The sequence below is a fragment of the Rattus norvegicus genome, chromosome 5 (assembly GCF_036323735.1).
Source record: "Rattus norvegicus strain BN/NHsdMcwi chromosome 5, GRCr8, whole genome shotgun sequence".
In the NCBI taxonomy this organism is placed as follows: Eukaryota; Metazoa; Chordata; class Mammalia; order Rodentia; family Muridae; genus Rattus; species Rattus norvegicus.
This window is the reverse complement of record NC_086023.1, coordinates 43152732-43167500: the sequence shown is the minus strand read 5'-3', so window position 1 is coordinate 43167500 and position 14769 is coordinate 43152732. Positions and strand designations below refer to the sequence as shown.

Sequence of the window (14769 nt, the reverse complement as noted above, 5' to 3'; positions counted from 1 at the left end):
AACTCTATTTTGATTATATTATACATTATTTTCTTTCTTTTTTTTATTATTTTCTTTTTAAGAAAGGTATTTGTGCTCGAATGGTAAGAAAAGGTCCTAGAGTAATAATTCAGTCTCATCTGGGGTTCCAAAGCGAAGACAGACATTGAATCCCATTATGATGTTAATCCAACCCTTACTTAAGCACTTATGATATTTAGAATGTGTGGTTAAGGTGACATGAGAATAGGATGGTTCACATATGTGGTTTTACCAAATTCATCATCACATTCAACTACAAAGGAGTACTTTTCTTTCACTCAGTGAACTGCCTGGATGAGATAGCCTTCAGGGATGCTTTCACGGAGTTATCGATTAGTTATGTCTGCTTTTTAAGCAACAGGAAATAAAGGATAATTAGGAGAGAAATATGTCAACCACACCAGTCAATACTTTTGTTGTTTTTGTATTTTAAAAAGTAGTATGATGTTTTATTGTAATAATATTACCTTGTGGTATCTGTGAAAATAAATCATTTTATTTCGTAGACTATCTTAGTTAGCTTTCTGTTGCTATCACAAAGCACGGCGACCAAGGCAACTTATAGAAGAATTTATTTGGAAATAAGACTCTATCACAATCAAAGAGGGTTCGGGGGAGGTGCATCAAGCGTCAGGCATGACAACAGGAACAACTGATCTCTCACATCTTTACCCAGGAGCATCAACAAAATGAGTGCACTGGAAATGGGGCTTGGCTTCCGAAACTTCAACACATGCCTCCAGGGAAGTACTTCCTCCTGCAAGGCCAACTTCCTAAGCCTCCTCAAACAGTTCCCAACAGGGAACTAAGCATTCAAATGCCAAAAAACTCTGGGGGGGGGCATTTATCATTCAAACTACCACATAGACTCACTGTGGGTGCCAGTTAGTTAGACCAATTCCTATTCCAAGAAGTAGAAGTCATGCTTTCCAGTTGGTCTTCAGCTAAGATTGCCTGGGTTCTCAATGTCCACAAAACATTGGCCTGTTTATGTTGAAATGTGGAAAAATTGCCTCTGAAGTAGAAAGTGTTTCTTGCCTTTTCGGAAGCCTACCTACCCTGGTGCCCACATGCTGACTCAGTCCACTGAGATTATGCTCTCTACATACAAATTCACTTCTCCAAAGGTCCTGGCCAACATCTCACACCTCAGTGCCTAGCTTGTGCTGACGGTTCTTCTGCTTTGGTACTGGATTCAGTTACTGGGCCATGTTTCCTTTTTCTCTTGATTCCTTCTACACAGTCCCCCCGCACCCCAGCCATTTAGTCCTCTCCATACTGACTTTATGGAGAAGACATAGGTCTGTGATGTCCCAGAGTGACTCCTTGTTCTCTCACTCAGCAAACACCTGTGGGTCCAAACACCTGAAGTTAAGTACAGTTAAGTCTCACATATCCTACCGGTGAGCACTTGGAACCTCGACTGTCTCATACCCACCCAGGGAGCTACTGTAGTCCCCTCTCCATCACACAGCTTCAGAAAGCGTTGAGCTTGGGTTCTCCTCACTAAGGGTCATCTTCCTCACGTGAACACCATAGATGGAGCATCTTGGGCCACCACACCTAAACTGAGCCCTTAGCCGTTTCCTCTGAAGTAAAATTACAACCATTATGATTCTTGCACACTGAAATCCTAATTGGAGACTTGTTAGACACTCACTTGCCTGAGGATGCATTCAGCACCCTCAGCCCTTTCATTCGACCGATTATTTGTTGGCTCAAATCTTCTCTGAAATTCTATTTTGGTTAAAAAAAAACTATGATGATTATAGTGAAAACTGTATCCTTTTGAGGAACATAAATGTTACAAATGGGAAAGAGGGCTTCATGTTCCCCTAGGTATTTCTACTGTGAAGAAGATGAGTTAGAGAATGTCACATGAAATGATGCCCTTAAAGCATCAGTAAGTGAGTCTCAAACTCAAGAAGGGAATTAATTACTGTGTGGCCCCCTAATGCATTGGCAGCTTAGAACCTGTATTCCCCTCCCTTAGCCCATCTGATGTTCTGGTACCTGCTCCCTTGTAGGAACGGATCTTGGCGCCGCACAGTGACTAGTCCCATGGCACTTCCTGTGCACCACTTCACCATAGCATTACTATCTGAGGGAATTGACTGTCCCCGTGGCTCTGCTTGAATACTTGAGCCTATGAGGTTCATCTGGTCACGCTGTTATAGATTTGATCTTAATTGGGGAGTGTGGGTGCCCAACATATCTTCTGTTTGCTTATTATTCAAGCCACAAAAAGGGATTCAAGGGCTTGATGCGCTCAGGATGCCCAATTAACAGTTTTGTCAGCCATAATATAATGTGACAGCATCCTTAAAACGCCAGTGAAATGGCAGCATACAAAGACATCCATGACAGCAACCAAATCTCTGTCTCTAAGCACCGTAACTTCCAGATCTTTAGGATTCTCCACCTTTGTTCCTGGAGCATGAGTATACTGTGAGAGACCCTGTGACTTGATATGGTGCTAGTAGATTTGGTATTGAGTGGCAAGTAAGAATCCATGTGTGTGTACTGGTCATTGTGTGTTTCCTGGGTACACAGTGAACTCTCAGGCAAAAATCCAACAAACAAAAACAAACAAACAAACAAACAAACACAAAAAGTTAAGTAGTCAGCTCAGGCAATCAATCCTTGTTTTAGATGTCACCAAATCTCGAGCTAGTCGGTATGTGTTTCTCATCACCTATAAGTGAACCGAGTTGAGATTCGAAGCGATTCATGTGGACAAGAATTCAAAAACATTTTAAGCATGGTATCTAAGTCAAGGGGGAAAAACAAATATTCTTCAGAAAGCCCTAGACTCAAGTAGCTTTCTCACTCAGAAATTTTTCTTATATTTACTCATTCCTTTATGGCCAAAACAATAAACTACACATCTTAAAACTACAGCGATAGGATTCCTGGATCATTTGTAAAGACAGGACCATCATAAGGGCTGTCTCAGGCTTATTACACTGTCATGCTTGTAATGTTACTTTACAACATAGGAAACATTTAATAATGTGTTTCTTACAACCCACAATTATCCTACAAGTTTATGTCAACATCACACAATACTAGGGCCTTATTGAAAAAGTGGCTGGAATGTGATGACTTTATCTTGAACCCAAAAGTATATCTATTGAAGAATTCCTCCATTTCTTGATGTCCCATTGCCATGTCATTTCTTCTATATATTGTTTAAATGTTTTTACCAAACATTTTCCCATGTTATCTCATTCATAATCTTCTCAAGAACCAGATGACATAGGAAAGATCATCCTAGTATACAGATGCTGACACTGCCTTGGTGGTTTTCCTAAGTGTACAGATACATTGTTACAGAAGTAGTTGTGAGTGTGTGGGTAGAGTGTTTATATGATGGGTACTGAGGCTCTAATCCTCAAGCATATGAGATAGGCTCCAGTTTATCTGACATACAGCCTCATCATGGAAATAGGTTTTTGTCCCCATATCCTACTTCCTTTGTATCTTGCCACATTTCCCTCTCAGGGTATGTGCCAAATAGTCATGCAAGAAAGCACCAAGATTCCCTGACCATTTCAGCTGATGTTACCCTGATAATGTCCTCACTACATTTAGTGCTTAGGACAATGTGTAAATAATGGGCTGCATAGGGTACTCCATTCCCTGTTTACCAATAGGACATGGTAGCATTTTCTCTTATATTCCAGGGTTATCCCAATAGTCTAGGCTTATTTTTGATCAGTCAAATGCAAAGTCCCTTTAGCATCCGATAGGATATACTATACACCAGATATACACTAGCATCTTGGTTAGCGATTTAATGTCATCAGCTACTATCGTATAGTTCCCTGAAACAATCCTGAGTCTCATTGGCTGGATGGATACCTGTTGTCTTTCTGCTCACTGTTATAAAAACACTGAAGGTTAGTGTAGGGCGTTACTTCTGTATTTATGCATTTGTTTTGGTCAAATGTGAGGTGAGCAAGAACGAGTTTCATTTTTCTTAAGTGTTATGTTGGATGATGTTTGTACGGGTTGTGATAGCTGTATTTTATTATCCCGCAATCAAAGAAGTTTGCCAGCCTGGACACAAATTTTATGCACAAAGCATATTAAATATTTTACTTACATATAATATCTAATTCTGATATCCTAAATAAGTAGCATTTTGAAGTAGTCATCTTGAAGTTTTAAAATGTTCTTGTTTCTTCAGTTGAGATTAATTCATATAAGAGATCTAGTTATTAATATATATGATGGTGTATATATATGCTGGGCCTAGGGAATGGCACTATTAGAAGTTGTGACCCTGTGGGAGTAGGTGTGTCCTTATTGAAGTAGGTGTGTCACTGTGGGTGTGGGCTTAACACCCTCATCCTAGCTGCCTGGAAGCCACTATTCTGCTAGCAGTCTTCAGATAAAGATGTAGAACTCTCAGCTCCTCCTGCACTATGTCTGCCTGGATGACGCAAGGGTCCTACTTGATGATAATGGACTGAACCTCTGAACCTGTAAGCCAGCCCCAATTAAATGTTGGCCTTTTAAGAGTTGCCTTGGTCACAGTGTCTGTTCACAGCAGTAAAAACCTAACTAAGACAATATATTAATACATTAATATACTAGATGATACAATCTGATCAAAGCTCTTGACAGGGATTGAAAAATCCTCATAAAACCGTGTTACAAACCAGTGTTCTGCCTGTGGGCCTCACATATGCCGTCACATGCAGACATGCTTGCTGGTTGGCTTTTGTTGACTTCATACATACTAAAGTCACCTAGGAAAGGGAACCCCAGTTGGAGAATTGCCTCCATCGGATTGGCCTACATGTCCGTGAGGCATTTTCTTGGTTGCTGATTGAGGTAGAAGATTCCACCCACTGTGGATGATCCCATCCCTGGACAGGAAGGCTGGAGTGTGTAAGATAGCTGATCGAGCCAGAGTTGCAAGCATTTAAGGAGATTTTCTCCACAGTCTCCGCTTCAGTTTTTGCCTTGGCTTCCTTTGATGATGGACCATAACCTGCAAGCCAACAAACCCTTTCTTCTCCCAAGTTTGGGCAATGGTGGGAATAGCTGAGGACACATGCAAGTGTCTTTCTGAGCACAGGATTAGGAATAAAATGTCTCACTTTGTTGTTGTCTGAAAACTATTCCTACTATGGAAACCCATGGCTTGGATACCAGGCTCCGCAGTTCATTTTAGTTGCCTGTCCCACAGATGAGAGTTTCGAAGAATTTATTTTAAAATATTTTTGATACACAGGTGACAGGAACCCAGAGGAAGGAAAGACAGCTATCAACTTCCTCGTTTATAATCAAGAAGTGATTGGCCCAGTGTCAGCTGACGCTTTTCTTTTTCTTCCATGCATTGCATTATATTTTTAATTTCTTACAGGATACCAGTTTCCATGCAGCCTTTTCATCACTCCTTTATTTCTTCCTCTCTCTCTCTCTCTCTCTCTCTCTCTCTCTCTCTCTCTCTCTCTCCCCCCTTTGTCTTCCTCATTCCCCACCTCTTCCTCTGCTTAAACCTTTCCACGTTAGTATTTTGCCCTTATGACTTTCATATTGCCAACAGTCTAAAGTATCCTATTAGGTGTTTTCTCTCCTCTACATGATGCACATGTAGGCCAGATCAAACTGGACTAAAAGTAGATAAATGAAGGTTTATTAGGTGGTCAGAGGAGGGCTCATCAGTCCCAAAGAATGGTGCTGAGGAAGTCTTACACCCAGGCTAAGGCAGGTAGGTTTTATAGACCTTAGACTAGGGGTTTATAGAACTGTCAGCCAGAAGCTGGGACTGTGCCCAAGAATGGTCAAAAGCTAAGCCCCTGGGCAGGCATTTGGATGGGCTGGCCATGTCAGAAAGGTGGGTGGCAGTTGCTGTCAAAAATGCTGTGGAACTAGGTTTTTGGCACCAGTGCGTTCAGAGTTTTCTGAGAGCAGGAAGGGTCGGAGGGAAATGGGCAGATGGGGGTTTCCAGTTTGAACAAGGATAAGCAGGGGTACCAGCCAAACATTTCCCTTTCAATGGCCTCTCTAGGTTCTACAGAAGCTCAAGGTCAAGCAAGGATGTACATATAAGGAGAACATTGGGCATTCAGTTTTTTTGTTTCTAGGTTCCCCACTGGATATACCTTTTTCCACTTTCCTCCATTTTCCGGTAAATTTTATCATTTCAGTTTTATTTATGGCTGAAAATACCACATTGCACCTATGTATGTTCATATTCATTATTAGTTGGTGGATCTCTAGTCTGATTGCATTTCCTGACCATTATGGCGAGAACAGCAGTGAACATGGGTGAGCAGGTAACTCTGTAGTAGGATGTAGCGTCCTTTGGAAACACTCCCAGGAGTGGAAAGGGATCGTAGGATAGATGCAGGTCTTGACTTTGTTGAATCTCCTCACTGACCTCCACAATTGCTACATGATTTTACACTCCCACCAACAGTGGTTACAGTTTCCCCACATCCTGTCCGGCCTTCACTCTCATATAATTTCCTCATGTTAGACATTCTAACAAGGTGAGATAGAACGTCATTTTTTTAATATAACTTTTTCACTAATGGCTAATGATGTTGAACACTTTTAAAAGCCATTCACATTTCTTCTGTTGTAAATTACCTGATAAGATTCATACCCTATTTCTGATGGAGTTATTTGCTTTCTTATTTTTTTAATTATTTGTATATTCTAGAAACTAATCTTGTCTCAGACAGATGGGTGGCACAAATTTCCCTCCTTCTGTAGGCAGCCACCTCACTCAATTGTTGCATTGAATAGAATCTTCTTGCTTTCATGAAGTTCAGTTTGCTAGCTGTTGGTCTTGTTTCCTTGGCAACCAGAGTTCCAGCTTAGAAAGTCCTTCCCCCTGCGTAAAGGTTGCAGTATACTCCCTACTTTCTCTTGTAGCAGTTTGGTTTTATGCTGAGGTCTTTGAATCTATTTGGAGTTATGTTTATGCTGGCTGAGAGATAAACATCTTATTTTATATGTGGCTATCCAGTTTTCCAGCACAATTTGTTGAAGATGAAGTCTATCCTCCATGACCATCCTACCAAAAGCAATTTATAGATTCTATGTAATCCTATCCCAAATCCCTAGGCTGTGCTTTACAGAAATACAAAACATTATTCATGTAGACATACAAAAGATCTTGGATGGCCAAGGTCATGGGGAACAAACAGAGTAATGCTGGAAGTCTTACCATACCCAATCTCAAGGTACACTACAGAGCCACAGCGATTAAAACCACATGGTACCGCCACAAAAATAGACATGGGAATCGAATAAGGGAGCCAGATTTAAGTTCACACAACTACAGTCAGACACACATTTATGCTTCTCTTTAGAACTGGCTTTTAATAAACAAACAAATAAATCAATCAGCTCAAAATGGTAGCCAGCTCTACAACAATAAATACTGAACTTTCCTTTTTCACTTGAAGTTTCTCTCCTTCCCTGTATAGAAACCGCTTTTAAAAACAATCCTGTGTATGTAGTAGAAGTGCAACTTGGTCTTCATGTGGGTTGCAAACAACTGGAATTGGAGCTATACCAAAAGCTATTGCCTGTCCATGGGATATGTTCTTCTAGCTGGGCTGCTTTGTTTGGCCTCAATGGGAGAGGAAGCACCTAGCCGCACAGAGACTTTAAGTGTCAGGGTGAGGGGATTCCCCAGGGGTGGGGGTCACCTGCTCAGAGGAGAAAGGGAAGGGTGGTAGAGGAAGAATTGTGGGAGGGGGACAATGAGTGGGATGCAAAGTGAATAAGTGAAAAATAAAATAAAATTTAATTTAATTAAAAAAAAGAAAAATCCCAGAGACTAAACCAAAGGTAACTTCGATCACGTGTAGTTTATATTCTGACTGTCTGGAGGGAGGATGTAGGACAGGACTTGTAGAAAGGCCTGGGATGGTTTTCATCACAGCCTCTGGAGCCCTGAGTCTATATTCTTCTCTGTAGGTAAGACTCATGTTTGGTGTCAAGGGCTCTTACTTTTGGAGCCTTGATGTCTATATAAAGACATTTATTAAAGCACACGTTTTATGCAAAAGGTGAAAATAAAAGCATTCATCAATGTCCCAACTTCATAAAATTTTAAATGAACAATGAAAGAATATGTTATCCTCACATCTGCTAAGCTGAATCTTTGTTTAAAACCTGTCATAGCTTTTCTTTTCCTACAGCCCATGATCCTGGGGCTTCATAAGATTTGATTCCATTGAAATATGTTTCTCAGAGGAAAAATCGCCTATGCGTCATACGTCTGCAGTCAGCTATAATGGTTAATGTGCAACCTTCCTTGAAAAATCTGTTTTACAAGCAAAATGTTGACACAGTTTTAATTATAGCACTCGAGTGAGCACTGCTGTAATTTTTAATGCTCCTCCATGGTAACATTTCCACTGTTCTCACTGAGGAAACACAGCCCTGACATCCGTGCTTTCCAGAGCTTTGGGGTTTTATGGGAACGCTGCCTTCTTATAGTTGAAAGTTTTTATTTTGACTTAAAGAAAAGAATGTGACCGCAAGGTTTGGTGTATTCATTTATCAATATAAGCATTCTCTATGGCAGTCATTATTTGATATGTCAGCACGCGGACCTTACATGAGTCTCATTATGGAATCGGCTTCTCTTTGAGACAATATGGCAAGTCTAGATGCTTGCTCACTTGCATTGCAAAAACTTTCCACATTGTTAACCTAAAACAATATTAATATTAAAATGGCATTACACTGAATATTCTTGTTTCCCAGAAACAGAGTCATGGTAAAATGGTATGAGAGAATGTGCTTTACTTTGGTAACAATCAATGAACTCTCCTTTGTGCTCATGACTGAGAGACTGCTTAAGAGTCCATCTATACATTGCTGTTCATTATGTTAAAATGTGCCGTTCTGCCTTCTCCCTCCCTACCCACATCTACTCTTTAACATCCCTGGCTTGTTGGGAGGTTCATGGACATCAGGTGGGTGATTAGTTCTCCTGTTCTTCCTTACCACTTTCTGAAGTGACACGGGTGCGGTTTATGATACTTTTCAGTCTGTCTCATTGGCCAGGACACATAAGCCTTTACAACATGGCTTCTGAAGAAAAAAAAAAGGAAAGGTCAGCCTGCATCCGCACCAAGGCAAAGCTGCCTACAGCCACGCTTAGGCCAGGGCAGAACAGAGGCTGAAAACCAAAGTACCAGTCACTGCTTACTTGGCACTGGCTGGGAGAGAATATCCTTCTCAATGAAGAGTACGTGTGATCAAGACCAAACAGCTATCACTTGGAAATGTGCTGTATGACTTCATCTCTCTTCAGTGTTAAGATTTGATCAGCTTGATCACTCATCTCATGAAGACCTGCTTTTTCATATCTTAAAAACAACTTTTAAAACATGCATTAATTATAGTTTCATCCCTACATACTATATCCTGGTTATATTCACCCAAGCACTCCATCCTATCTCTTCCACTTCATTGATCTTCTTGGTCTTCCCCCAATTAGTCCTCCTTCTAGGTTCATGTCTTCGTGTCATGTGCGGTTCACTTTGTTTAGTTAGGGTTCCTTGCGTGAGTGTGGATGAGGAGTTATCTACAGGAGTGTGGCAGCGGATCACTGGCTGCACCACTGAAAACAAAAACACCTCCTCCTCCTTCCCCAGGAGCCATTAACTGCCATTAGCAACTTAAGAAAACACACCTCTGTCCCAAGAACTTTCACCGTAAGGGTGCATGTTCCACACACCTGTCCTATGTAAAGAGTCAACTCAGTGCGAGAACACACTCATGTATCTTTTGGAGTTAGAGTTCATAATTAACATATTTTCTAGATGTCTGAGGCGAAGAATTTGTGTTAGTTTTTATTGCTTTGGGGTTAAGTTTGATAGCATAGACATATTCGAGTGTACATAAATAGAGTTAGATTTCAAAACACATGCTTTTTTGAAAGAGCCAAGAATTTTAGATTTCAAAACAGCAGCTCCCCAGTGTGTCCAGCTTGATGTTACAAATATATTTGTTCATGTGATGTAATTCTGAGTGAGGATGTGAGTCAACTACATATGTTATTTAAAAGAAAACATACGGGGTTTAGAATTATATGCTACTATACTTAGCATTATGTGTATACATATTCTATATTATACTCCCTAAAGTAGCACTCAACAGAGAAATACTGAGGAAAACAAAGAGAAAGGAATACATTTTCATTTTTCTTAATCCCAGTTGAGTTTACAAGGAATAACTTGGCATTCATAGATAATGTATATATTTGTGTATTTATGTATGTATAGTTATATATGTGTGTCTATATGTGTGCATATATATTTATGTGAGTATATATATATATCAACATTCACACATACATACATACATACATGCACATACACACATACTTTTTCTGTTGGACAATAAAGACATAAAGCATGTCTTTTTTAACATCTTTCTTTACCCATTTTATTTTATTTATTTTTATTGAATATTTTATTTATTTACATTTCAAATGTTATCCATTTTCCTGTTTTCCCCTCTGGTAACTCCCTATCTTCTCCCCCTCCCCCTGCTTCTATGAGGATGCCCCCCTACTCACCGACTCCCACCTCCACTCCCTGGCATTCCCCTACACTGGGACATCGAGCCTTCACCGGACCAAGGGCCTCTCCTCCCATTGGTACTCCATAATGCCATCCTCTGCTACAGATGCAGCTGGAGCCATGGGTCCCTCCATGTGTACTCTTTGGTTGGTGGTTTAGTCTCTGGGAGCTTTGGGGGGTTCTAGTTGGTTGATATTGTTCTTCCTATGGGGTTGCAAACCCCTTCAGCTCCTTTTGTCATTAATTTGAAAGTTTAAAAGAGTACAGTGTTCCTTGCTCTGTCAAGAACCTCAAATATCAGTGTTCAGCATCAAAAATGCAAGGGGCAAAACAAAGACTTTATACATCCAAGATGAGAGCTCCACATCCCGCAGTGTGGAGTTTTGAGAGCTTATAGAGAGACTTTACAGAAAAGCCATAAAGGTGAAATAACAACAAGCAAAGAACTAAAGGCATGGTAATGCTTAAGAAAACTAGAAGAAACAAACTAAGGACAGCTGTAAATAAAATTCTGTCTGTGTAGCAGCTTTTCACAGCAGCATAAACCAGGCACTGTCCTTATCAAAGGTCCGAGGCCAAGGCTGACTAACTGAGGCTGGACTAAGCTTCTAGTGATTTAGGAAGGGACAATTCCCTATGGAGTTGTTTGAACTGAAGTAGGCAGAAGGCAGATAGGAGAATCCCCTGTTGTTCCTGGACATGATGAATGCACAATACCAGAAAGTTTTGGCAAAACCTTGCCTACACATCAGTTTCTAAATACTCTTTGTAGTAAATCTGTAATTTCCTTTTTATATGCTGGCTTTTTTTAAACAAAAAGATGGGAGATACAATGGTGTTGTTGTTGTTGTTGTTGTTGTTGTTGTTGGTGGTGGTGGTGGTGGTGGTGGTGTGTGTGTGTGTGTGTGTGTGTGTGTGTATCAAGATACATAGGTAGATCCATAGATAGATACATAGATAGATAGATGATAGATAGATACATAGATACATGGTTACATACATACATACATATATACATAGATAGATACATAGATAGATACATAGATAGATACATAGATAGATAGATGATAGATAGATAGATAGATAGATAGATAGATAGATAGATAGACAGACAGATACATAGGTAGATACATAGATAGATAGATACATAGATAGATACATAGATACATAGATAGATACACAGATACATAGGTAGATATATAGATAGATGGATAGATAGATACATAGATACATAGATAGATACATAGATAGATACATAGATACATGATACATAGATAGATCAATAGACAGACAGGCAGACTCTTCACTCTCAAATACTGATTTATAGTGATGAAGAAAGATGTTGTCAGGAAAGAAGGACTAAGAGTAGTGATCCAGCATCCTATGGGGTATGACTGCTGTGTTATCTGTAAAGCCTTCAGTTTCCAAGATAACCTTTGCCACAAATAACCTGTATAACATACGACACAGCTAGGTGGGCTCTTAACCACTGTTGTGGTTCAGGTGTGAGCCTGCTTACGATGGTCTCTCACCTCCCTAAGCAAGGGTTAAAATACCTCCACCACCGAGGGAGCGGTATTCTCCTGCAGCTCACAGCATACAGGTAGTTCTGTCTTGGCCTATGGCTTTCAGTCAGTGCTTCTCAACCTTCCTAATGCGGCAACTCTAAAGGGATACAGTTCCTCATGTTATGGTGACCCATGAATTATTTCATTGCTACTCTATAATGGCAATTTTACTAGTTATGAATTGTAATGTAAATATATACTATGCAGGATATCTGTCATGCGACCCCAAAGGGGTTGTGACCCACAGGTTGAGAACTTCTGCTTTCATTTGTCTTTCCTGGTCTTTCATTATTTGGCTAACCGTGAGCTATCACTGGTTCCGGTGGGGCTTTCTCCTTTGCAGTTTTGATTAGAGTCACGGTTCTGGTTTGAATATGAAGTATCCTCTGCAGACTCATCTCTGAACACTGTCACCAGCTGGTGACACTGATTTAGGAGGCTGCGGACTCTTGAGAGGTAGCTCTGCTGACAGAGGCAGTGGATCTTTGAAGATTGTAGAATTTACAGCTTCTGGTATCAATCTCAGCTTTCTGACTGGCAATGACCTTATGCCTAACAGCCTCATGTTCCTGTCACCAGAGAGGATACTGTTTCCATGCTGAACTTTCCTAGTCTCTGTGGACAACAATCTTCTGAGACTGTGAGCCAAAGCAAATCTTTCTTCCCTTAAGTTGCTTCTGATGGGCATTTTATGACAGTGAAAAGGACATTACGGGGACAGTGGCAGTGGCCTGAGCAGCATGTAGGGGTTGTTACAAAGGTAGATGCCAGATCCCATCACTCTATATAGTAAGAGGGAATCTGCACTTGAACCAGGAAACTGGGTAACCCATATGCAAGGGAGATTTGAAGTTGGCAGTGGAATAGTTATTACATTTCCTTTTGATGTAGATAAACTTATCTACTGCAGACTTGTATGTTTTGAAAATGTCAGTAGATTGTAAAAATGATTTTGCGAAGTAGAAATAGTCTGAAAACCAAGCTAATGTCAGTGCACAGAGTACTGTATAGTCAAGTACTGTGTATAGTACTGTAATAGTGTACGTGTAGTATTGGGTAAAACTATGCATGGATAGGTTCAGAAGAAATGTAACGTGACATGGGAAGGGAAAGCTACTGGTTACTAGTTCCTAAAAGCAAAGCCTAGCTGAGACTTTTGTACCTTTCATGCCAATAGTGACACCACATGTTAGAAAGAGAACGATAAACTGTGTGTTTGCAGATGATATGGAAAACTGATTACTACTTAGGAAAACTAACTTATGGAGACAGAAAGAACGAACTACATGGGCAGTGCCAGGCTAGGAAAGCGACTTTGAAGTGTTTGCCCTGTATCATTTCCTTGGAGTCCAGCCCATACAGAACTGACGGGATGCTGAAAACTTGTTCCGGGCAGACTCCCATCAAGTGCAGCTGCTCACATGGGGAGCAATAGCAAAGGCCGGGCGTCAGGAAACTCAACACGGTGCCTAAGAAGCAGCCTTTAGTGGGGTAACTTTTATTTCTGAGAACTGTAGAAAAAGCTTCTAACACAAAACCATTTATTGAGTTATTACCATGTTGGAGTATTTGGAGGCTCCGTCTCTCAAATCTTCTAAAACCGAGGTGGAAAGGGAATAGGATGCCCTGTGTGAGAATGCTCTCCATGCTGGGTAGAGTACTGTGTTTCAGGTACTGCTGATGTTGTCATACAAAGATGTGATTTCTTCACTGGGCTGATGTCTTAGCTAAATAAAAGTGCCCTCTTCTATGAAGTCGTCTACAGAGTGTCACTTATTGGTGCCTGGTGGGGTTCTTTTTCCCAGTTCATTTAATTATGCAGTAGTTAGTGAAGAGAGGCGCTCACTGCATAACAGAAGTAGTCTCTCTTCCTCACTTATTTTTTTCCAGGTATAAGCAGAAACCTTGGACATCTGGAATTATCTAGTGCCTTGGAGAACTGAGTAATGATTCTTTATACCAGTTCAAACCCATTGTATTTCATCAGGCAGTAGTAGTCTGAGGGTGACATACCTCTCTCCCTTTGTCTTTCTAGAGATTAAGCAACATCTAAACAGGGAGAACCCGGACCACAGTTCCACGAGACGAAAAGCAATAAGCAGTTGCATCTAGTATTCAAATTCATTATTTTCTCCTGCCAACTCCTTTAGTTCCACTTTAGTACTTTCTAGGAGACTCCGTCTCATGTGGATACTCGTAGGAATTATTACTACCAGACATGTCAGCTGATGTACTCCATATAGTAGTTTATGCCAGTGCGTAGGATGGTTTAACAAACCCAAAGATCAAGTCACATCAATTGTGACGTTAACATTGCATTCTTCTGTTGTCTCCACAATACAAAATACATTATTCCATCTACTGTTTGTGGATATGGTTCTTAGCCAGTATTTTATGTTGCCAATAACAACTGCATTCAAGGTCAAAGGTAGTAGGAAGGGGGAAGTCACGTGCGTTTCATTGTTACTTTCTTTATCTATTCTTGTGTCCTCCTGTTTGCTGTACCTACCAAACACATGGAAGGAGGCCTTTTCTTTTTCTCTAAATATTCTGCTAGTGGCATATTGATTGTCTCTCAAGAACACCCTGTGTTCTCAGGTGGTCATATG

At 40.5% G+C, this 14769-nt stretch overlaps 1 protein-coding gene across 7 annotated transcripts in view; it reads left to right on the top strand.

The window, feature by feature from the left end:
* Klhl32 (kelch-like family member 32) overlaps window positions 1–14769 on the top strand; it is a 247220-nt gene that overhangs the window by 197580 nt on the left and 34871 nt on the right. The gene's annotated exons all lie outside the window — the stretch shown is intronic.